Genomic DNA, 25,097 nt, shown 5'->3' on the forward strand with positions numbered 1-25,097 from the left:
AGGTAAATTATCCTAATCGGCCTATATCTGTTAACAATTGAATCAATAATTAACAAGTTTCTAAAGAAGAAAACATCAAGCCCAGATGATTTCCCTGGTGAATTCTACAAAACATTTAAGGAAGAAATGACAGCAATTCTCTACAACTGAAACAAAAAACCTTGAGAAAAGAAACAAGAAATACCTTCAGCAAAAGAGTTGCCAAAATAACAAATAAATAAAATTTAAAAATAAAAACATGACAATTGTTAAATAAATTCTAGAACATTTTTTTGAGAGAGGTGTGGCAGATTATATAAAAGTGATAAAACAATTAGCCATTAGCTGAGTTATTGAATCATGAAAATAATGAAGGATAAAGCACAAATACACATAGCTTCAATTAAAATTGAGAAAATTATCTGAGGCAGAGATCAATGCAAATGTCTTTTAGGGGAAAATTTGCTAAATGAATATAATGGAAAATTAGAATTAAAACTAAAACGTTAATTTTATCAATAGTCTTTCTGAAAGACATGGTGGATATAAAATCCAAAACAAAAATGAAATTGCATTGGAAGAAATTTAAAAAGTTTTCCAAGATCTACACAAGTAATATGAAAAAGGATTCAGTGGCAGATGGCTTTGCAAGCAAATATGTTCAAAGCTTCATAAGCAGATAATTACAGTATAATTTATAACATTTAATGGCATAGAAAACATAAATATTTTAGAACATATTTTATGTAATTAAAATTATCTGAAAACAAACTTTTTAAAAATAGCTCAAAAATTAAAATATTTTATAAAAATTAGTACATTTCTGAAGATATATATGTGAAGGTAATATGATACTGTCCTAGAACCACCTATCGTATAGTTAAAATATAAATATAATTTGAAATTATAAATTGTATTATTATAAGTTATATAAACACTTCAAGTGAAAAAAAAATTACAATTGGTGCCAAAAAGAATCTGATAAAATCGAGAATCTATTCTTAAGTGTAAAAGTCCGTATTACAAAGGATTATATGGATATGCCCTTATCATATCAATAAATAATACATATATAAAAACCAAAAATATCAGTGTTAGACTGCAGATTCATCTCCCTTAATATTCAGATTAAATTTCAAAACAAGATGATGAAAAATCCCATAATCACCATTAATATTTTAAGACTGCTTTTTCTGAATCAATTAATGATTGCAGCTGCTTAGTAGTTAATAATACTGGTACCCATGAAAGATCATGAAAGTTCTAAGGATAAATAATTTCAAAGAGAAAAAACAAGATGACAACATAGCCAGTCATTTTTTAAGAAGTAGCACCCTTCCAGCAAAGTGCTATTTTATTTCAACTTGGTAGCTTGAATTTTTTTAGGGACTAGAATTAGCCTCATTTATTTATGGAGTCACAGTCTAACAGCTAGAGAAACTTTCTTTTGAAAAATACAATGATTCTTTTTGCCAAATCTCAGTTGCTCCATCTGTGAATAACGAAAACAATGCCAATGTAGAGCTCTGAGCAGTCAGAGAATTGGAGTATTTCCTTGCAGTCTGGTCCTGAAACTTCTTCCAGACATCCTTTGGGAATGAATGATACTACCTGGCAGATGCCTGTGATCTCAGAAGTCTTCAACCTTGGAGCTGAATCCTGCTGGCAAAGAATATAACCATCTAAACTAAATGTCCAGAGGGAAAAGCTAGCTAGTTTTCTACACAACCCTCCCACATATCCATGAGGAATTCTTAGAGGAAAATGAGGCAGTAGGCATCTTTTCAATCTGCATGATAATAGAATATTTATGAAATATGTTTATTTTCTGCTTATTTGTAAACCTCTGGCTCATTGATGAAGGAATAATTATACAAAATAGACAAATATGAAATAGCAAACTATTTTGCTCGTTAAGAAATTATAAGGTATAAATGCAGAGTTTAAAATTAATCTATGTGATAGTAACGATCAAGTAGAGATATGTGATTTCATACAGTGATCTGTTATGCAAAGATCAATAAGACCACAGTCAACATGTATGATTATTAAACAAGTAGAGAGGTTCTTTTCAGAGTGGTAAAAATTATAAAGCTTTACTGACAAACCCATAGAAATATGTGATAAAAATGTATCACCAGGGAAAAATATACATTTCTAATTCTTTTAGAATTAACTATGGAATAAAATGGAAAATTTATGGTCAAAATATTTAATCTATTATGGTAGACAGTCAATTTATTTGGGGATTGATAAATTCCTGATTTGTTTGTTACCCATATAATGAATATAAAACCATTTAATATTTAGGAAGAAATTAGGATTATAAAATATTTATCTGTAAATAATATTCATATATATTTAAAAATCTTTATTTTATTTGAAATGGTAAGAATAAATAGTAATAAGGCTTAGCCCTGTAGTCCCAGCTTCCAGGTCTAATTAACTGCCAAGCTGTCCCCTGAGGCCTCAGGTTAGAAACAGGCTCCAGTCAACACAGACTTTAGGCCTACTTCTCCACCATGCTGATGTCTACAGCCCCAGACTCCAGGCTAGAACCTGCAGACCCAACTTCCAGGTCTGCACTAGCACTAAAGCACTAACTAGGCTGACACTTGGACTCTGGCTTTCTGCTAGCTCTCACAGACCCAGGTTCCAAGCCCATCCCATTGCCACACCAGCCCCGGCCTCCAAGGTAGTTCCCATGTCCCCCAGCTTTAGCAGATCCAGGGTGCACATCCATCCTTGTGTACTCAGGCACTAGTCCACACTGCCCAAGGACTTCAGCAGCAAGTCTGCCTACAGATTCTTCCAGACAGTCTGCCCAGAATCTCTGGGCAGACACCTGAATATATGAAGCAAATGCTAACAGAACTGAAGGAAGAAATAGACAGCAGTGTAATAATAGTAGGGGTCTGCAATAAACCACTTTCAATAAGGGAGATATCATCCAGACAAAAGCAATCAGTAGAGAAACAGTTAACTGGTACAACACTATACACCACAAGAACCTAACAGACATTCAATAAGGGAGATATCATCCAGACAAAAGCAATCAGTAGAGAAACAGTTAACTGGTACAACACTATACACCACAAGAACCTAACAGACGTACATAAAACATTCCATCCATCAGCAGCCCCATACATGTTATTTTAAGGGCACACAGAATATTCTCCAGGATAGACTATATATTAGATAACAAAACAAGTCTTAATAAATTTAAGAAGATTGAAATCATGTCAATTCTTGTTTTTATTGACAACAACATGAGTTAACTAGAAAACAATAACAGGAAGAAAATTGAAAAATTCACAACTGTGTGTAAATTAAACAGTATAATCCTGAATAACAAATGCATCAAAGAAATCAAGAAGAAACTCAAAAAATATCTTGAGGCAGATGAAAATGGAAACACAACATGCCAAAACTTATGTGATACAGATAAAAACAGGACTAAGAGGAAAGTTTATACTGGAAAATAATGCCCAGATTAAGAAAAAAACCTTAAATAACCAAACAAACTTTGCAACTCAAGAAACTTGAAAAAGAAAAATAAACTAAGCACAAAGTCAGCAGACGAAAGGAAATAAAAAATAGGAACACTTGTACACTGTTCGTAGGACTGTAAACTAGTTCAACCATTGTGGAAGACAGTGTGGCGATTCCTCAAGGATCTAGAAATAGAAATACCATTTGACCCAGCCATCCCATTACTGGGTATATACCCAAATTGTGTCCAGAATTGGTGGGTTCTTGGTCTCGCTGACTTCAAGAATGAAGCCGCGGACCCTCGCGGTGAGTATTACAGCTCTTAAGGTGGCGCGTCTGGAGTTTGTTCCTTCTGATGTTCGGATGTGTTCGGAGTTTCTTCCTTCTGGTGGGTTCGTGGTCTCGCTGGCTCAGGAGTGAAGCTGCAGACCTTCGCAGTGAATGTTACAGCTCTTAAGGCGGGGCATCTGGAGTTGTTTGTTCCTCCCAGTGGGCTTGTGGTCTTGCTGGCTTCAGGAGTGAAGCTGCAGACCTTCACTGTGAGTGTTATAGCTCATAAAAGCAGTGTGGACCCAAAGAGTGAGCAGTAGCAAGATTTATTGCAAAGAATGAAAGAACAAAGCTTCCACAAGGTGGAAGGGGACCCCAGCAGGTTGCCACTGCTGGCTCGGGCAGCCTGCTTTTATTCTCTTATCTGGCCCCACCCACATCCTGCTGATTGGTAGAGACGAGTGGTCTGTTTTGGCAGGGCACTGATTGGTGCATTTACAATCTCTGAGCTAGATACAAGGGTTCTCCACCTCCCCACCAGATTAGCTAGATACAGAGTGTGGACACAAAGGTTGTCCAAGGCCCCACCAGAGTAGCTAGATACACAATGTCCATCAGTGTATTCACAAACCCTGAGCTAGACACAGGGTGCTGATTGGTGTGTTTACAAACCTTGAGCTAGATACAGAGTGCGGATTGGTGTATTTACAATCCCTGAGCTAGACGTAAAGATTCTCCACATCCCCATCAGACTCAGGAGCCCAGCTGGCTTCACCCAGTGGATCCCGCATCAGGGCTGCAGGTGGAGCTGCCTGCCAGTCCCACGCCATGCTTCTGCACTCCTCAGCCCTTGGGTGGTCGATGGGACTGGGCGCCATGGAGCAGGGGGCAGCGCTCATCAGGGAGGCTCGGGCTGCACAGGAGCCCATGGAGGGGGTGGGAGGCTCAGGCATGGACGGCTGCAGGTCCCGAGCCCTGCCCCCGGGGGAAGGCAGCTAAGGCCCGTTGAGAAATTGAGCACAGCAGCTGCTGGCCCAGGTGCTAAGCCCCTCACTGCCCAGGCTGGTGGGGCCCGCCAGCCACTTGGAGCGTGGGTTCCGCCGAGCCCACGCCCACCCGGAACTCACGCTGGCCGGCAAGCATCGCAGGCAGCCCCGGTTCCCGCGGGAGCCTCTCCCTCCACACCTCTCTGCAAGCTGAGGGAGCCAGCTCCGGCTTTGGCCAGCCCAGAAAGGGGCTCCCACAGTGCAGTGACGGGCTGAAGGGCTCCTCAAGTGCCGCCAAAGTGGGAGCCCAGGCAGAGGAGGCACCGAGAACGAGCGAGGGCTGTGAGGACTGCCAGCACGCTGTCACTTCTCGAAAGGATTATAAATCATGCTGCTATAAAGACACATGCACACCTATGTTTATTGTGGCACTATTCACCATAGCAAAGACTTGGAACCAACTCACATGTCCATCAATAATAGACTGGATTAAGAAAATGTGGCCCACATACACCATGGAATACTATGCAGCCATAAAAAGGATGAGTTCATGTCCTTTGCAGGGATATGGATGAAGCTAGAAACCATCATTCTGAGCAAACTATCACAAGACAGAAAACCAAACACCACATGTTCTCACTCATAGGTGGGAATTGAACAATGAGAACACTTGGACACAGGATGGGGAACATTACACACCGGGGCCTGTTGTGGGGTGGGGGAAGCGGGGAGGGATAGCATTAGGAGATATACCTAATGTAAATGATGAGTTAATGGGTGCAGCACACCAACATGGCACATGTATACATATGTAACAAACCTGCACGTTGTGCACATGTACCCTAGAACTTAAAGTATAATAATAATAATAATATAAAAAGATTGGATCACAAGCAAATGAAATAGAGACTGGCAAAACAATGAAAAAGATAAATGAAACTAAGAATTGTTTTTGGAAAGGTAAAACTGACCAAATTTTATCTAGACTAAGAAAAAGAGAGAAGACTCAAACAGCACACCAACATGGCACATGTATACAAATGTAACAAACCTGCATGTCGTGCACATGTACCCTAGAACTTAAAGTATAATAATAATAATAATAATAAAAAGATTGGATCACAAGTAAATGAAATAGAGACTAGAAAAACAATGAAAAAGATAAATGAAACTAAGAATTGTTTTTGGAAAGATAAAACTGACCAAATTTTATCTAGACTAAGAAAGAGAGAAGACTCAAACAGCACACCAACATAGCACATGTATACATGTGTAACAAACCTGCACATTGTGCACGTGTACCCTAGAACTTAAAGTATAATAATAATAATTTAAAAAAAAGAAAATTGTAAATGAAAGAGGGGACATTAAACTGATACCAAGAAATACAAAGGATCATACATAAGTGACTATGATAAAAAAAATATGCCAACAGATTGGATAACCTAGAAGAAATGGATACATTTTTGGAAACATACAAACTACCAAAATTGAATCATGAATAGAAAATCTGAGGAGTCTAAGGATTAAGGAGAAAAACCCCCAGGACCTAATGTCTTCACTGCTGAATTCTGCCTAACATTTAAGGAAGAATTAATGCTAATCCTTCTTATAGTCTTCCAAATAATTGAAAAGGAAGGAACACTTCCAAATTTATTTCATGAGGCCAGCATTATGCAAAACCAGACAAGGCCACTACAGAATTACAAGCACTATTGCTGCAGAACATAGATGCAAAAATCTTCAACAGAATTCGTGAAAACCAAATCTGCAGATATTAACAGGATCATACCTCATGATCAAGTGGTATTTATCCCTGGGATGCATGGATGGCTCAACATATGCAAATCAAGAAATGTGCTACACCACATTAACAGAATGAAGGATAAAAATGATGTGATTATCTCAATAGACGGTTTTTCATGAAAAATTCGAAGCAATAGATTTTAGGACTTAAAACAATTTTGTTGTCCTTTTGAAAGGGAAAAAAGGGTATAGAACAACCGAGAGAAATTTGAAGAGATTGTAACCATGGGGTAACGAGCTATCGTTTATTTTAAAAATATAAAATTTTTAGACCACAATAAAAGGAGAGAAACAGTTCTGAGTATAGGTGAAGTGTAATAACGGATATATTTATAATTTTTAATTAGTGGGAAAATTATGAAGTATTTCCAAAATGCTTTTGAAATAATTTATCATCCTTTAGTTGAAAAAGTTCTTATATCTTTATTTCAATATAAATACCAAAAAAGTGTGGGATGGAATAATTTCTTAAGATGAAAAGAAAACCTTGAAACCATTTAAAAAGACAACATTTTAAAAGGTGTATGTGTGTCATAAAACCTATGCTAAACCATGAAGGAAAATGTTTCCATGATCTTGTTTAATAATATAAATGTCTACACTTCAACACAACCTCTAATTTTATTATAAGACAACACATGTGCCAAACAGCATTTATTGACTTTATGGTATATAAATAACTAAGAAAATGTATAAGAAAAATGAGCATCCATAAATAAGTAATATAAGCAATTACCTAACACAATTATTTGTATATATGTATTTATATTATTAAATACAAATGAAAATATATCATAGGATTTTTGCACACATATTTGACAGAGATATTGGCCTGTAGTTTTCTTTTATTTGTTCTGTCTCTGCCAGGTTTTGGTATCAGGATTATGTTGGCTTCATAGAAGGAGTTAAGGAGGATTCCCTCCTCCTCAATATTGAGAATAGTTTCAGTAGGATTGATTCCAACTTTACTTTGTACATCTGTTAGAATTGGGCTATGGATCCATCTGTTTCAGAGCTTTTTTACTTGGTAGAATTTTATTACTGATGCCATTTCAGAATTCATTATTAATCTGTTCAGGATTTTGATTTGTTCCTGATTCAATCTTGGGATGTTTTATATTTCCAGGAATTTATCCATTTCCTCTAGATTGTCATTTTGTGTGCATAGAGATGTTTGTAGTCATCTCTGAGGATCACTTGTAATTCTTTGAGACTGGTTGTAATGTCATCTTTGTCATTTTTTATCGTGCTTATTACGATCTTTTCTTTGTTAATCTTGCTAGCAGTCTATCAATTTTGTTTATCCTTACAAAGAACCAATTTTTGGTTTCACTGATGTTTTGTATGGATTTTTGAAAATTCTCAACAAAACACTAGCCACCGAAATCCAGGAGCACATCAAAAAGTTAATTCACCACAATCAAGTAGGCATTATTTCTGGGATCCAAGGTAGGTTCAACATACACAAATCAATAATTTATGTGATTCACTACATAAATAGAATTAAAGGCAAAAACCATATGATCATCTCAACAGACAGAAAAATCTTACAATAAAATCCAATGTCCCTTCACAATAAAAGCCCTCAACAAACTAGGCAATAAAGGAATATACCTCAAAATAATGAGTCATCTACGACAAACCCACAACCAACACCATACTGAATGGGCAAAAGCTGAAAGTATTCCTCTTGAGAACTGGAATAAAACAAGGATGCCCACTGTCACCACTCCTATAGAGTATAGTACTGGAAGTCTTAGAGCAATCAGGCAAGAGAAAGAAATAAAAGGCATCCAAACAGGGAAAAAAAAAAAAAAAAAAAAAGACAAACTACCTCTCTTTGCTGAAGATGATTCTATACTTAGAAAACCCTAAAGATTACCAAAAGGCTCCTTGAACTGATAAATTGCTTCAGTAAAGTTTCAGGATGCAAAATCAACTTACAGATATCAGCAGCATTTCTATACACCAATAATTCTCAAGCTGAGCACCAAATCAAAAACACAATTCCATTTACAATAGCAACAAAAATACAAGGAGAGGCCGGGCGCAGTGGCTTATGCCTGTAATCCCGGTACTTTGGGAGGCCGAGGTGGGTGGATCACAAGGTCAGGAGATCGAGACCATCCTGGCAAACATGGTGAAACCCCGTATGTACTAAAAATACAAAAAAATTAGCCGGGCGTGGTGGCGGGCACCTGTGGTCCCAACTACTCGGGAGGCTGAGGCAGGAGAATGGCATGAACCCGGGAGGAGCAGCTTGCAGTGAGCCGAGATCACACCACTGCACTCCAGCCTGGGCGACAGAGTGAGACTCCACCTCAAAAAAAAAAAAAAAAAAAAAAACTAGGATAACTACAAAACTCTTCTGAAAGAAATCATAGATGACACAAACAAAGAGAAAACCATTCCATGCTCATGGAGTGTTGGAATCAATATTATTAAAATGACCATACTGACCAAAATGTATATATTCAGTGTTATCACTATCAAACTAATATATTTTCACAGAGTTAGAGAAAAACTATTCTAAAATTTATATAGGACCAAAAACTAGCCCAAACATCCTAAGCAACTGTAAGCCAAAAGAATAAAGCTAGAAGCATCACATTACTAGCTTCAAATTATACTACAAGGCTGTAGTAACCAAACCAGCATGGTACTGCTACAAGAGCAGACATATATACCAATGGAACAGAATACAGAACCTAGAAATAAAGCTGCACATCTACAACCATCTGATCTTCAACAAAGTCGAGAAAAATAAACAATAGGGAAAGGACTTTCTGTACAATAAATAATGTTGGGATAACTGGCTATCCATATGCAAAAGAATGAAACTGGACTCCTACCTATCATCATACACAAAAATTAACTCAAATGGATTAAAGACTTATGTCAGAGCTCAAACTATAAAAATCCTAGTAGAAAATCTAGAAAATACCCTTCTTGACATTGGCCTTAGCAAATAATTTATGGCTAAGTCCTCAAAAGCAATTTCAACTAAAACAAAAAAATGACAAGTGGGACCTAACTAAACAAAAGAGCTTCTGCACAGTAAGAGAAACTATAAAGTAAGTGAAGAGAAAGCCTACAGAATCAGAGAAAATATTCACAAACTATGCATCTGACAAAGGCCTAATATCCAGAACTTAAATCAACAAGCAAAAAATGAAAAATCCTATTAAAAAGAGGGCAAATGACTTGAACAGATACTTCTCAAAAGAGGACATACCACTAGCCAACAAACGTATGAAAAAATTCTCATTATCACTAATTATCAAAGAAATGGAACTCAAAACCACAATGGATATCATCTCACACCAGTCAGAATGACATTTTTAAAAAAAGTCAAAAATAACAGATGCTGGCACGGCTACAGAGAAAAAGGAACACTTATCCACTGTTGGTGGGAAGGTAAATTAGCTCAGCCACTGTGGAGAGCAGTTTGGAGATTTCTCAAAGAACTTACAAGAAAACTACCATTGGACCCAGGAACCCCATTACTGTGTATATGCCCCAGAGAAAATAAATTATTCCACCAAAAAGACACATGCATATGTTCATCACAGCACTATTCACAATAGCAAAGACATTGGACCAACCAAGGTGCCCATCAACAGTGGAATGGATGAAGAAAATATTATATATATAGATATATATAATATTTTATATAGAAAATAACAAAATCATATCCTTTGCACAACATGAATGCTGGAGGCCATTATTCTAAGTGAACTAACAGAAACAGAAAAACGAATACCACGTGTTCTCATTGTTAAACATTTGGTACACATGGACATTAAAATGGGAAAAATAGACACTGGAGAATAAAAGAGGTAAGGACTGAAAAACTATATATTGGGTACTATCCTCTCTTCCTGGGTGATGGGTTCAATCATACTCAAAACCTCAGCATCATGCAATATGCCTTTGTAACAAACCTGTACATGTACTCCTAATTCTAATGAAAAAATGAAAGTTGAATTAAAAATATATAATAGTTAATTTGCTAGGGCTGCCATAACAAAATACCATAGCATGGTGACTTAAAAAAAACAGAATTGATTTTATTATAGTTCTGGATGCTAGAGGTCTGAGGGCAGGGTGTTGGCAGGTTTGGTGTCTCCTGGGGTCTCTGTTTGGCTTGCAGATGACCACCTGCTCATTGTGTCCTAACATGACCTTTCATCTGGATGCAGGCACCTTTCATGTCTCCCTGTGTGTCCAAATTTCCTCCCTTTTTAAGGATACCAGTCAGATTCGATTTGTGTGCAACCTAATGGCTTCATTTCAAATTAACCTGCACTTTGAAGAGCTTATCCCTAAACATAGTCACATTTTGAGCTACTGAGGGTTAGGACTTTAATGTATGAATTTTGGGGAGATGTAATTCAGCCTATAATAGTCATCATTTATATAAGTATATGAAAATGAACACAACAGTTACATATTCAAGAATTACATAAACTGAAAAATTAACAAGTATTTCAATAATTAAAATTGGTATAATACTTGGACTTGATGGTTTGAAAATTTATAAAAGATCCTACCAATTTATGTCCATTTGATAAAGGAGATAGTAATAAATTATTTAGGCAGATAGTGAGGGCAAAAACATCCTCAGCAAAACTTCCCTTCTAATAAAAAGCAATCTAAGAAATCACTTTTTTTTCTAACAAAGAGCAGCTTGAAAGATCGAGCTGCAAACATAGATAAGGAAGCTGGAAGTTTGCATGGGGAGATGTTGGAAGCTACACTGATAAAAAGGACTACCTGGTGCCAGGCATGTCCACTTTCCCTTTTTTGTCAGCACATGTACAGTGCTGAAAGAAATAAGCAACATGGATTAGCTACCCACCAGCATAATAAAAGATTGGTGTGGGGGCTGCCAGAGATTCATGCCCTATGCAGATAGCACACCTGGTCCTAACTGGTTTTTCATTCCCTATGCAGATCAGACACCACCTCCCCACTGGCTCATCTATAAAAACCCCTGCGTTTTACTACAGATTCCATGGATTGGCAATCCATTTTTCTGGGACCCCTCTCTGTAACAGAGAGCTATTCTCTTTCTTTCACCTATTAAATGTCTGCTCTTAACCTCACCCTTTGTGTGTCCATGTCCTTGGTCTCTGTAGCTATGAGACAAAGTACCTCGGGTGTCACCCCAGGTACTTCACTGTAAGTACTGCTTCACTTTAAGGCTGCTTCACCTTAAGAAAAGAAATTCCACTTACAGAGTACACCTTTATTTTTAATTTTTGTGGGTACATATTCTTTTTTTTCTAAAATATTTTCATTTTTATTATTTCAATTAATATGAAAATTATTAATGAGATGTTTTACTCTTTTTTCTTTTTTTTAATTTTATTATTAGTATACTTTAAGTTTTAGGGTACATGTGCACAACGTGCAGGTTTGTTACATATGTATACACGTGCCATGTTGGTGTGCTGCATGTGGGTACATATTCTATGTATATATCTATGGGGTACATGTGATGTTTTGATGCAGGTATGCAATATAAAATAATTGCATCATGAAGAATGGGGTATCCATCCTCTCAAGCACTTACTTTTTTGATACAAAAAATACAGTTACACTTTTTTAGTTATTTTTAAATGTACAATTAAATTATTATTGACTATGGTCACCCTATTGTGCTATCAAATAGTAGGTTTTGTTCATTCTTTCTATTATTTTTAACTCATTAGCCATGCACACCTCCCCCTTCATGCTCTGTCCCCCCACAACCCTTCTCGGCCTCTGGTAACCATCCTACTGTCTACGTCCATGAGTTCACTTGTTTTGATTTTTAGATCCCATAAATATGTGAGAACATGTGATGTTTGTCTTTCTGTACCTGGCTTATTTCACTTTACATAATGATCTCACATTACATCCACGTTGTTGCAAATAACTGGATCTCATTTTTTTACGACTGAATAGTACTTCATTGTGTATTGTACCACATTTTCTTTATCCATTCATCTGTTGATGGACACTTAGGTTGCTTCCAAATCTTAGTTATTGTGAACAGTGCTGCATGAAATATGGGAGTACAGGTATCTCTTCTATATACTGATGTCCTTTCTTTTGTGTATACAACTAACAGTGGTATTGCTGGGTCATATGGTAGCTCTATTTTTAGTTTTGTGAGGAACCTCCAAACTGTTCTTCATAGTAGAGAACGCATGGAATGCAACTTTATATAATAATATATCTGTACAAAGAAATGTGCATAAAGAACCACTCTATACATATATTAATATTAGAAGATTGAAGGCAATCTTAATGCCTACAGCAAATAATTAGTTTACATAATTTATTCATAATCCATTGGGCCAGGCTCTATAGAGCCTTTAAAACCAGATTGGAAGAGAATACTTACTGATTCATGAAACGGATGTGTAAAAAATTCTAGTTAATAAACAATGAGAAGTTATAAGATAATATCATATATGTATATGCATTTCTTTCTGTAGTAGGGGGTAAGATGGATTTCTGTTGTTTTGGTGGTACACTTTTATATTTATTTTTCCCTCTGTCTATTTTTTTATTTCCACATTTGCTTTACAGAACAAATATCACTTTAATTCAAAAATAGTGATATTATCAATAAGGCAATATGAAAGAGAATAAGCAATGAAAAATTATTTACATCATTCTCATCAGAATTTTCATCAAATATTTCCTACTAAACAAGCAATTCAGTATTGACAAATATTATATGAAAATAGCATTCAAGGCCGGGCACGCTGGTTGAAGTTTTTAATCCCAGCACTTTGGGTGGCCAAGGGAAGTGAATCATTTGAGACCAGGAGTTTGAGACCAGCCTGGACAACATGGTGAAACCCCGTCTCTGCTAAAAAATACAAAAACTAGACGCACCCATGGTCACAGCAACTCGGGAGGCTGAGGCAGGAGAATCGCTTGAACCTGGGAGGCAGAGGTTGAAGTGAGCCGAGATTGCACCACTGAACTCCAGGCTGGGCAATAGAGTGAGACTCTGTCTCAAAAAATAATAAGAAAGTAGCATTCAAGGATCTTCTAAGTCTTGCTTTTATATATAGATATAACATAAAATTTACAGAAATTTGCAAATATCACAAGCAAATATCAGGATACTTTAAAAACTTCAGAATATTTTCCATTGCCTGCTTTTTGGCAGGCTCATTAGGCACAAATCATTAAAACATTTGTTACATATTGCAACGTGGTTTTTAAAAACACAAAATTAAATGTAAAATCAAGAATGGCCAGCCAATTTTATTCTCCTTTCTATCCCCTTTCTTCTCATTTATCTGCTCATACTGAATTAATCTAGGACTTTTTAAATCTTACACAACTTTAAAATTGAGATATAACTATTATACCACAGAAATCACCATTTTAAGGTGGACAATTCAGTGGTTTATAGTAAATTAACAAACTTGTGCAACCATCACCCATTTAATTCTCAAACATTTTCATCAACTTCCCAAAAAATCTCTGTATCCATTAGTAGTCATTTTTCACCCCGTCCCTGGTAACCAATAGTAGGCTTATTCTTTACAGATTTGCCTATTTGGAACATTTTCTATAAAATGGAATTATGCAATATGTGGCCTTCTATGTCTGGCTTCATTCACTTAACATAATGTTTTCAATGTTTATTCATATTGTAGCATGTATAATATTCATTCATTTTTATATCTGAATAATATTCCATTGTATGGATATACCACATTTATTTAGTCATTTATCAATTCATGAATATTTGTGTTGGTTCAAGTATTTAGCTGTTATGAATAACACAACTACCAAAAAAAAGAGAAAAAATAGCATTTTCTATTTCATGTGTCTGAAGACACACGTGAACACACTGATGTCTGTTGGTAGTTTGATTGAGAATACATTAAATTTACAGATATATTTTGCAAAAATTAACATCTTCACAGTGTTGAAACTTTCATGATCTTTTCTGTTTCTTTTCCACAGCTATTCTACTTCTGATGTTTTTGCTTTGTAACACAGTTTGTTAGCTGAGTTTTACACTCTACTATTTTTTTCTCAATATGGAAACACATGAGTTGCAATATTTCCAAATGCTGTCTCACAGTCTTCACACTTGGGGGGAAAATTTGATTGAGAATAATATTCATATACCCTTTCCTCATATATTTTTAAACCTGGATTTATTGGTTTCCAGAATTAATTGTTCATGAATGTATTTCTGATAATCCCATTGTTATGCAAGTTTCTCATTCTGCTGGATGCCTGTAAATTTCTTTCTTAATGATTCACATTCGATAATGAAGCCACTTCAAAACTGACTCAAGGGCAATTATTCCTGGGCAATACTCATATTTACATCATTTGATCTGCAAGGTTGACTTTTCTTGTCTTTCATATTAATTTTCCTAGAACACCTCTTTTTAACGCTTTATTTTATTGTTACATTTTCCACTTAGATAAAATCTATTATTCTCATGTCGTTAACACCTATATATCTCTTGTAGTATTATCTTCCTTACTTTAATTGATACTTTTTCCCCATCTTTCGTTGTGATGAGATCAGTGCCTATCGCTGTAACCTGTCACTGTTTTCAGTGAACACCTGTTGATTTCTGTGCTCCTCTTGTTCTTAGGTCCCTTGGGGACTGGTGGCAGTCCTCTGCTTCTTCTCACGTGGATATGTGCATGGCTTGTGAGTACTGGCACTTTTTTCTATAGTTGTATTTTGGAAACTCATAGTCCTGTTGTGATTGATTTAATCTAATTCCCTTTCTTTAAGTAGGAAATCTTTTTTTTTCTTCTCTATGGAAAAAATATCCTGTTTACTTGGTTAAAAAGAAATAAAATAAGCAGCACAGGAACAATTTTAAAATCCAAAGAGACACCAACTTTGTTTTAAGGCTGTAGTAGCTGATACAGCATCTGCTCGCTACCTTCTTCAGCCTTCTCTGTGAACGGCAGTGACGTGGTCAGAAGTCTGTTAGCTAACACAGGAGTATTTTTTTTTTTTAAAAAAAACACTTTTCCATTGATTGTTCACCTGCTCCTTGCCTGTCACATGTCAAATGTGGCCCACAATAGTAACATTTCAGATTCAAGTGAAAGCCAAAAGAGAAAAACAAACTAAAACCAACTTTTGCCTAAAGGTTTGGGGGAAAAGCTTCCTTCCACCCATTCACTGAATTGATGGGATTAACATTATTACAGCAATTTCCTATTTACAAGTGTCAAAGGCAGTCAGCACAATGGAAACAAGTACGAGGGAACTTAGCACACACAAAAACAGAAATATGGCAGTCAACAGGGCAGACTGGCTTGTAGCACGGTTTCTGTGTCCAAGGAGAGTTAATCTGATAGTGCATGTTCCCTCTTATCTTGACTGTCTGGGACAAATACAAATTAGGAGATTTAGTCATTTTAACATGAGGCCACATGCCCATTTTAATACTCTTAATTCTGTGCTTAATTTTCTTAAATAGAAAAAATAAAAATTCAACTGGGTCGTTGTTCTATAGCTAAAAATGAAAGCATTTTGCTGACTGGGCTTGAGAGCTAATGATCAGTATCAAGCAAGATTCATAAAAATATACTTACAACCCTCCCACCCACCCAAGTATACCTAACAGGCTATTTAAAAATAACACTCCTTACCCACCCACCTCACCTGCATTGATTTTAGGAGAAAAGGGGTAAACAGAAAGAAAGATATCTTATCACCCTAAAAACAAAAATAAAAAAGAAATGTTGAAACAAGAAAACTTCCCCTATCCCCCTTGCCGGGCATGTGATGGGGTTGTGGCTGGGCTGTTTCGGTGCCCCACAGCTCCAACCCCTAAGGGGAGCATGTAGGCAGGCCGGTCGTGAGGACCATGGGCTCCAACCCCATGGCAGCATCTAGGGCTGAATGTTACAGCTCTCGAAGCCCCAGTGGGCTTGTGTTACAGTGTCCTCTTTCAGCTTAGCCATCTGCAGGCAGCTTGTATTAATCAGCTCATTTAGACCCTCTGCCTTATTGCAAGGAAAGAAGTGTTTCTTTATCCCGGGGTTCTTGCTCTAGTGTACCAGAAAAATCAGATCACACGTGAGCTTGGAGAATGAGTGCAAAGTTTTATTGAGTGGTGGAAGTAGCTCTCAGCAGACTAACGGGGAGCCAGAAGGGGGATGGAGTGGGAAAGCAGTCTTCCCCTGGAGTTGGGCCTCTCAGTGGCTGGGATCTCCTCCCATCACCCTTGGCTGAATTTCAATCGGTGTCCATATTGTTCCACAGTCAATGGCCTGCAGGTGTCTGTCGGTGTGTTCTTCTGCCAGTGTGTTCCTCTCGACATCCAGCCACTTGTGTGTGTGTCCACTAGGGTCTGCGGGTTTGTATAGGCACAGGATGGGGGCATGGCAGGCCAGAGTGGTTTTGGAAAATGTAACATTTAGGCATGAAAGCAAGAGTGCCTGTCCTCACTTAGGTCCATGGGCCCAGGCCCGAGGGTGGAGCCCTTGTCAGGGACCCTGCCCTTCTTTACCCAGCACTTCCCTGCCCCTCTCCTGTATCAATGTGAAAAATATTCCTCTGAAGAAACAGAATTACACAGACTGCTAGAAACAGAGAACTATCACTGAGCTGGTTATTTAAAGAAAGTAAATACTTTGCTACACACAACAATATTCAGTGTCCTCCAAGATAGTCTTGAGTTTGTAAGTTAATGCAATCATTAAGAGAAGGTCTAAGATCATGTGGACATAAAATACTTTCAGAATCATTAGTGGTTAAATGATGGTGGAAAATATTCCACTAAGTGGGCTTGTTAAGCTATAAGATCAATTTTAAAAATAGACATTTTGAGATATTAATATTTTTTTCACCATGACATTTACAAACCTAACTCATGATAATGACAGTGGTCTTAAGACCCTCCTGTCTTCTAACCAAACCAAACATTAATTAGTGAAGAAGAGAGACAGGAGGGTCAGTACAATTTATCCTGGTAATGTGCTTCTCAACTTTGTCATGTATTTAATAAACAAGTAAAGGAAAAAAAAAGAAACCTTCATGTAACTATTGGTAGAAAAATAATTGAAACACAAAACAAAAAACAACATACATTTCACCAGTCACTGCTCAGTAAAAACAGTGATTGTTGCAACATCATGGTGTTAAAGATCATGCTGGGTCCACAAAGCTACAAATACAATTATGAAGTCAAAGCCTTCTTATTCCTTTCAAATATTTGATGCTTCCAACAACTAGACCCTTAGAATTGCCCCGAAAAGAGTTTTCTTTGCAGACATTCAAAATGTAGATGAAATATTTCACTCTTGAAGAGAAAAAGATACCTAGAGGCTTTTATTTGTAAGTATTCCAATAGGCCAGATTAACCAGTAGTTTCATAATACTGAACAACATGATAATGGTATGTGTAATTATTTTGGGTTGGGGGAAAAGCCAGATTGGTAAGAACTGATTAGATTTATGATTACAGTTGCCTCACATTTTTTCTCTTTCAAAGTTAATCAAACATTTTTGTGGGAGAAATAAGCTTGAGAATTATGATACCATTTCTTCTAGAGGTAGCTTCCTGCTCCCACACACTTCCCACTGGATTAATACTGTTCTTTTTGAGACCTGTCAGATGCTAACAGGAAGTAGATTACTCATCGAAAGTGAAGTAGAAACTCAACAAAAGCAGTCAGCGTGGTCTGGAGTGTTGTGTCCTGTGACCCTGGACTGCAGAACATCAGAGAAAGCTGTAGAGCTCAGCAGGGCCTGGCTGTATGATATCACCTGCAAGTACAAGAGTTTGGTTGACTTTTATGCAGCCCCAGACTGTTGCAAACTCATTAAGAGTTAAGTGGGGCCAGGCGCAGTGGCTCACACCTGTAATCCCAGCACTTTGGGAGGCAGAGGCAGGCAGATCACTGAAGTCGGGAGTGTGAGACCAGCCTGACCAACATGGAGAAACCCAGTCTCTACCAAAAAAAAAAAAAATACAAAATTAGCCAGGTGTGGTGGTGCCTGCCTGTAGTCCCAGCTACTTGGGAGGCTGAGGCAGGAGAATCTTGAACCCAGAAGGTAGAGGCTGCAATGAGCTGAGATCGCACCACTGCACTCCAGCCTGGGCAACAAGAGAGCAAGACTACGTCTCAAAAAAAAAAGAGTTAAGTGGAAAATCTTAAACTTTCCCATCACTGCTGACTTCTCAGAATAAATCTTTCACTCTTGAAAGGTTTTTTTTTTGCTGTTGTTACACAATTGTAATTGAAAAATCACGTACAGTTAGCTTTCTGAAGAAGGCAGGAATGTCTTTTTGTTTTCAATGTTGCAGTTGCTTTAGAGTTTTCTCTTTTGCTTTTTTATACTTTGGTTCATGATGATGTCACTAGAAATAGATTTAAGAATTTTAAGGCCAGGCATAGTGGCTCATGCCTGCAATCCCAGCAGTTTAGGAGGCTGAGGGGGGTGCAGATCACCTGAGGTCAGGAGTTCGAGACCAGCCTAGCCAGGCTGGAGAAACCCCATCTCTACTAAAAATACAAAAATTAGCTGGGCATGGTGGTGCATGCCTGTAATCCCAGATACCTGGGAGGCCGAGGCAGGAGAATCACTTGTACCCAGGAGGCAGAGGTTTCAGTGAGCCAAAGTTGTGCCACTGCACTCCAGCCTGGGCAACAAAGCAAGATCTGTCTAAAAAAATAAAAATAAAAATAAATAAATAAAATAAATAATTTTAAGAATTCATTGTGCTCCTTAAAGCAGAGGATAGTTTCTAACCAATTCTGAAAGCAGTCTCAGATTGTTTCTTTCATCCTCATTCTATTCTTTCTCTGGTTACATATTCAATTAAATAGTGTTAGTGCTTTTCCTTTGGTAATCAATTTATCTTCACTTCTCTCATAGTTTTAGAATCTATCTCTCTGAGCTGTATTCTTTTTTAAAAATTTATTTCATAATGCACTCTTACCACCTCATACCCCTCTCAAAATTTACTACTTTTCTCGTAAATGTAGCTTTTCTATCATTGAATGCATAATTGAATTTTATATTTTAGTGATTGCATTATTTCCTTTAAAATATTATGTCATTTTGATATTTTATTTCTTCATACGCTTCAAACTTAAGTATATTGGTCTTGCATACTATTTCTTAATTGTTCACTATCTGCACTCTGTGTACATCTTATGCTTTTTTGCATAGCTTCTTAACAGAAGCTGTAACACACGCACACATGCACACGTACACTCTTACTTATGGTAGGCTATTTCCTCATTTGTTTATTAAGTGTAACAATTAGCTATATGTTTGAGCTTGAACTTTAGGAATCTGTTTGCTGTTCTATTTATTACTGACCTTTATGTTTTAGAATACTACTTGTATTATTTGGTGATTTATTAATTTTAAACATTTAATTTGACTTCTTGCAGTGGGCAATGAGGACTTGGCTGTCATAGCCAGTGCTATTTATCAAACAATCATTAAAAAATAATTACATTTTAATTTAGCTTGAATTTACTTTCTGTATTTATGTTATTATGACTTAGTAACTATTGATCTGAGTATCCTTGATTTATAAAATAAGTGTGTTTGTTGTCCTTATACTTTAAATATTATCTTTTAATCACTGTTATTCTGAAATGTGGATATCAAAGCATGAGAGATACTAGAATCCGTGAAGAAATGTTTTAAAACAGAGAATTCTACTGAAATCAAGGAAGAACTGAAAAAAGGATGTGGCTTAAAGTATACGTTCTGTGAAGAAGGGAGATAATGGAGAAGCTGTTGATATAGTAACCAAAACAAAACAAAAAAGGCAAATAAAAGAGCCGCCTGTTCTGGTACAGCATCACCATCTGGGTGGGAGAAGGCTGTGTGTCCTGAGCCAGGGCTAATTAAGTTGAATCAGCAGTGCAATGTGTGAAAATATGGTAAGGAAATGATGCAATGCTTAACTTCAGCATTTTATACTCTTAATAATAAAAAACAAAAAAAAAATACTGGTCGGGCGTGGTGGCTCACGCCTGTAATCCCAGCACTTTGAGAGGCCAAGGCAGGTGGATACAAGGTCAGGACATCGAGACCATCCTGGCTAACACGGTGAAACCCCAACTCTACTAAAAATACAAAAAATTAGCCAGGCATGGTGGAGGGCGCCTGTAGTCCCAACTACTCGGGAGGCCGAGGCAGGAGAATGGTGTGAACCTGGAAGGGTGGACTTTGCAGTGAGCAGAGATGGCGCCACTGCACTCCAGCCTGGGTGACAGAGCAAGACTCCATCTCAAAAAAAAAAAAAAAAAACTGCTAGAATTATAACTGTATTATGTCTTCCTAACATGAGAAAATAATACACACAAATATACATAGAAATGCAAATATAAACATATATAATCAATATAAGTGACTGTATTATTTGCTTTTAAAAATATGGAAAGGTCAATCAAAAGCAATTTCAGTGAAAAGCTAGAAAATAGATTTTAAAATTCAGAAAACCTTAATAAAGAGAATAAGCTGTGGTATGATTAAAAACCAAGGTTTGTTGTTTTATGACACATAACTCCAAATGCTTTTTCTAGCAGGTGGAAGATCTATGTTAAAAGCAGGACATCTCCACTCCACCAGATGAGTTACGTGTTAGGCTGAAGTAAGGAGTACGGAAAGCCCAGTTGCTCTACATGATATAAAGCAAGAAGAGTTTAAACTGTTGGAGGGAAGATGGGAACTTGGAGAGAGGAAAGAAAGGGACCAGCAGCATGGAATTTGACATAGGAGAAGCAGGAAGAGATGACTTCTCCCTGAGGCAGAGAGCGGCACAAAAAGGACTTGGGAGCAAAACAATGGCAAAGAGGTAACCTTTGCATTGTTTGCCAAGGAATGCACTATGCGCCTCTCACTGTCACCCTTACAGAATTTTTATATAACTTATGATCCTCATTAAATATTGTGTGTGCGTGTAAAAATAGAAACTTTGAAAGAAATTCAGCAGGGAGCAGATGTCTATATCAGAGTCAGTGGTTCTGAAACAGTACAATTTGGCCCCCTGGAGAACATTTGACAATGTCTTGGGGCTCTGTTGGTTGTCACAACAGGGAGATAGGGAGTGCTATGTCATTTAGTTTATGTTTACCAGGGATGACAGTAAATGTTTTACATTCCATTAAAAAGCCTTGCAGAGAGAGAGAGAGAGAGAAAGAGAAAGAAAAAATATCTGTTGCAAAATGTCAATAGTGATGACATGAATAAATTCTGATCCAAATTATTGCATTTAAAGCAAAACTATTATACAGAAAAGCAAGTTATGAGCAAAGGAGGTTTCTGGTATAAGACAACAAGTTAGCAAAAATTCCTGGGAATTCTGCATAAAACTCAAAGAACTAAGAGATATCCTCACCTTGCCTCAAAGGATGTGAGTTTACCAAGTTCCAGGGCAGCCATGTCTCCAAGAACATCGGAGTTTCTTCTCTACGAAAAGAAAAAAAAAAGGTTAGTCATACATTTATTAATTTTAGGGCCAAAGAGATAAGGGGACAAAGAATCAACTCCAAAGAGTCTCCTGCTCTTCAACAGCAGTGGGAAGACATGTATGAACTAATGACCTGTCAAATCCCAATAAGGTAGATGGGAATCTGCATGGTCTATGGCTTCAGTAAGCAAGGAATTACTTATACCACTAGCATGCTGACTGTCCAAGATATAGGACTGCCATGCTTTAAAGAGCAGTTTCCTGATGACACAAAACCTCAGTCTCAGCCCCAGGCCTGTCCATCAGCACTGTCCCCAGATGGCTTGGATTCTAGGATCTCTGAAGCTCATCACAAGTACAGATTCAGTGTGGTTCTGAGAGTTCCTTAGTGCTGAGTGCGAACAGGAAGAGCACAGGTAGCTCCATGAAAAGATAAGGAAATTATTTTAATGTTTTCAGTCTGTTGGGGAAGAAGAGGGTGAGGGGCAAAAAGACCCACTACAAATAGTTAAATCAGTACCAGCCACCAGGCTAACCCAGGGTCCAGGTGAGGGTAAAGCTGTATATCTATATATAAGTGTATATATAACTGTATATGTATAAAGCTATATATAACTGTATATATCTATACAGTTAAAAGCTGATAGGATGGACTGTAGGGATCCTGAAGCTTCTGGGCACATACAAGAATTTAGTGTGATCCCCACGAATTAAGCAGGACTTAGGCCGAGTTTTCCAGCAGACTCAGAAAGTCAGTTCAAGGAGGATATCCAGGCCCAAAAGGAGTATTAGATGGAATTCCTGAGTCTATCCCTCCTGTCTAGGTGAAGGTAAGGGGAAAATGCAGCTTCACACATCAAATAGACTCTGAAGGCCAGAGTAATGCTGGCAGGGATACATATACTAGAAATCATGAGAGTGATCCTAGTAAAGCTGTCAGATTCAGTGATTGGTTGGTCTGTCTGATTTATTTGCCTTCTAGGGAACTTCTGTCTGGAGCCAACATACTCAGACTTTAACCAAGGAAGCAAGGCTCCTCAGGCTACTTGCTATATTAAGCAAGGCTTTGTTTTGGGGTATATTTTTGAAGGTAGCTGAAACTTCATCTTTCATCCCCTCTAAGAAAGAAAATCTTCAGAAAATCTGCATATACTTGGACATTATCTAATAACCCTGATCCCCAATGCTGTCAATTCTCTACAGAGGATGGTCTCTACTTTTTTAATTTTTTTTTCATTTATTCATTTATTTTTTCAGACGGAGTCTCGCTCTGTCGCCCAGGCTGGAGTGCAGTGGTGCCATCTCGGCTCACTGCAAGCTCCGTCTCCCGGGTTCACGCCATTCTCCTGCCTCAGCCTCCCAAGTAGCTGGGACTACAGGTGCCCGCCACCATGCCCAGCTAATTTTTTTGTACTTTTAATAGAGACAGGGTTTCACCGTGTTAGCCAGGATGGTCTCGATCTCCTGACCTAGTGATCAGACCACCTTGGCCTCCCAAAGTGTTGGGATTACAGGCGTGAGCCACCGTGCCCAGCCTATTTTTTTAATTTTTATTTTTATAAATTTGTAACATTTACTTATTTTTATTTTTTTAATTGACAACATTGTGTTTATTTACCATGTAAAAGTTGTTTTGAAGCATTTATACATTGTGGAATGACCAAATCTAGCCAATCAACATATGCACGACCTTACATAGTTATCATTTTTGTCATGAGACTCTTTACATCCACTCTCACAGCATTTTTCAAGAATACACTCTATTATTAACTCTAACCACCATGTTGTATAATAGGTCTCTTGAACAATGGGGAGTCCTTGAAAGACTTTAATAAGGGGCTTGCTTTGATCTACCTTTGGTTTCAGAAAATTCACCTCCACAGAGCATTATGGACAATATATCCCTAAAGACTAACTCTAAATGCATGGACACCTCTAGACTCTAGTAATGGCAGACTATAGACATTTATTTAAAACCAAAGTTATGTTGTTGCAAATGACAGCATCTCATTCTTTTTTATGGCTGAATAGTACCCCATTGTGTATAAGTACCACATTTTCTTATGTCCAGAAATAAATCACTAGAAGTAGAAACAGAGAAAAATGAAAAGACATGAAATTCCAGTCACATGTTGCTGAATAAATTTTTAAAGGCTCTAAGTCTAAATATTATAAAACAAAGCCATGTTACCATGCTCAAAACCACTGTGGATTAGCTAATTCAGAAAAAGGCACAGTGGGGATGGGTCCTTATATTTCCACAACATCTGGTGTACCTCATAAGTCTCAGGACTGGAATGAGCAAAGCTGCATGACCCATATCATGGTCTAAAACTATCACACATATAAACAAAAGAATCAGTATTACTTGATGTGACATTTCAATGTAACGCAATTTCAAAAAAAACACTTTGGGTTCTTAATTTTAGTTATTTACTAAATAATTGCTGATGGATCTATTGTAGCCATTCAATAGCTACTTAAGTTAGCAGTTGCTATTTTCATAAATACTTCTAATTTCCCCAGAATTATTGTAGCATTCTACAAAAATGCTAAGATTATAACTATACATATATACATGAGACATTGATCACATTTGTCTTTGGAATACGGAAGTTAAAATATTTGGCATATTTGAAAATATACAATTTGATCAATTCTATAGATGCACAGAATTAGAATACATAATTTTAATATTTCTATTAATATGTGACAATAGATAATATCAAATGAGGTTAAAATTAGTGCTTAGCTGCTTGCGAATAACATTTTATTCCTGATTTTTCATGGCACTTAACAATAGAAAATAATCTATTTTTTTAGGATTGAAAATTTTTCTGAACAAATCCTTGATTAGAGTAATTGAAGCATTGATGAATAAATTTGACATTAAGATACACTTAGGAACAAAATCCTCCTAAATATGTTGAAGCTTTGTGCAAGTGTAATAGAGTTACGTGAGCCAACCCACCTCTAAATAATTAAAGTAGCATTCACAGCTTTCTAAAAATATAGGTATCCAGTCACCCAGGAGATTAGCCTATAGCTGAGAGCCTGTCTGACATGCCATGGTTATTAATGGTACTAATAAAATTGAAGCTAGCCAGCTCTCTTGCAGAGG

General features: G+C 37.1%; 1 long non-coding RNA gene across 2 annotated transcripts in view; it reads right to left on the reverse strand.

Moving 5' to 3' along the window:
• Positions 1–15,172: 15,172 nt before the first annotated feature.
• LOC134737921 (uncharacterized) overlaps positions 15,173–25,097 on the reverse strand; it is a 159,473-nt gene continuing 149,548 nt past the window's right edge. For both annotated transcript variants that reach the window (XR_010123353.1, XR_010123354.1), the window contains 2 exons: positions 21,905–21,975; positions 15,173–18,306 (listed from right to left, as the gene is read on the reverse strand). This is a non-coding gene — a long non-coding RNA (uncharacterized LOC134737921). The remainder of the gene's footprint in view (positions 18,307–21,904; positions 21,976–25,097) is intronic.

This window comes from Pongo pygmaeus, chromosome 13, assembly GCF_028885625.2.
Source record: "Pongo pygmaeus isolate AG05252 chromosome 13, NHGRI_mPonPyg2-v2.0_pri, whole genome shotgun sequence".
Taxonomy (NCBI): Eukaryota; Metazoa; Chordata; class Mammalia; order Primates; family Hominidae; genus Pongo; species Pongo pygmaeus.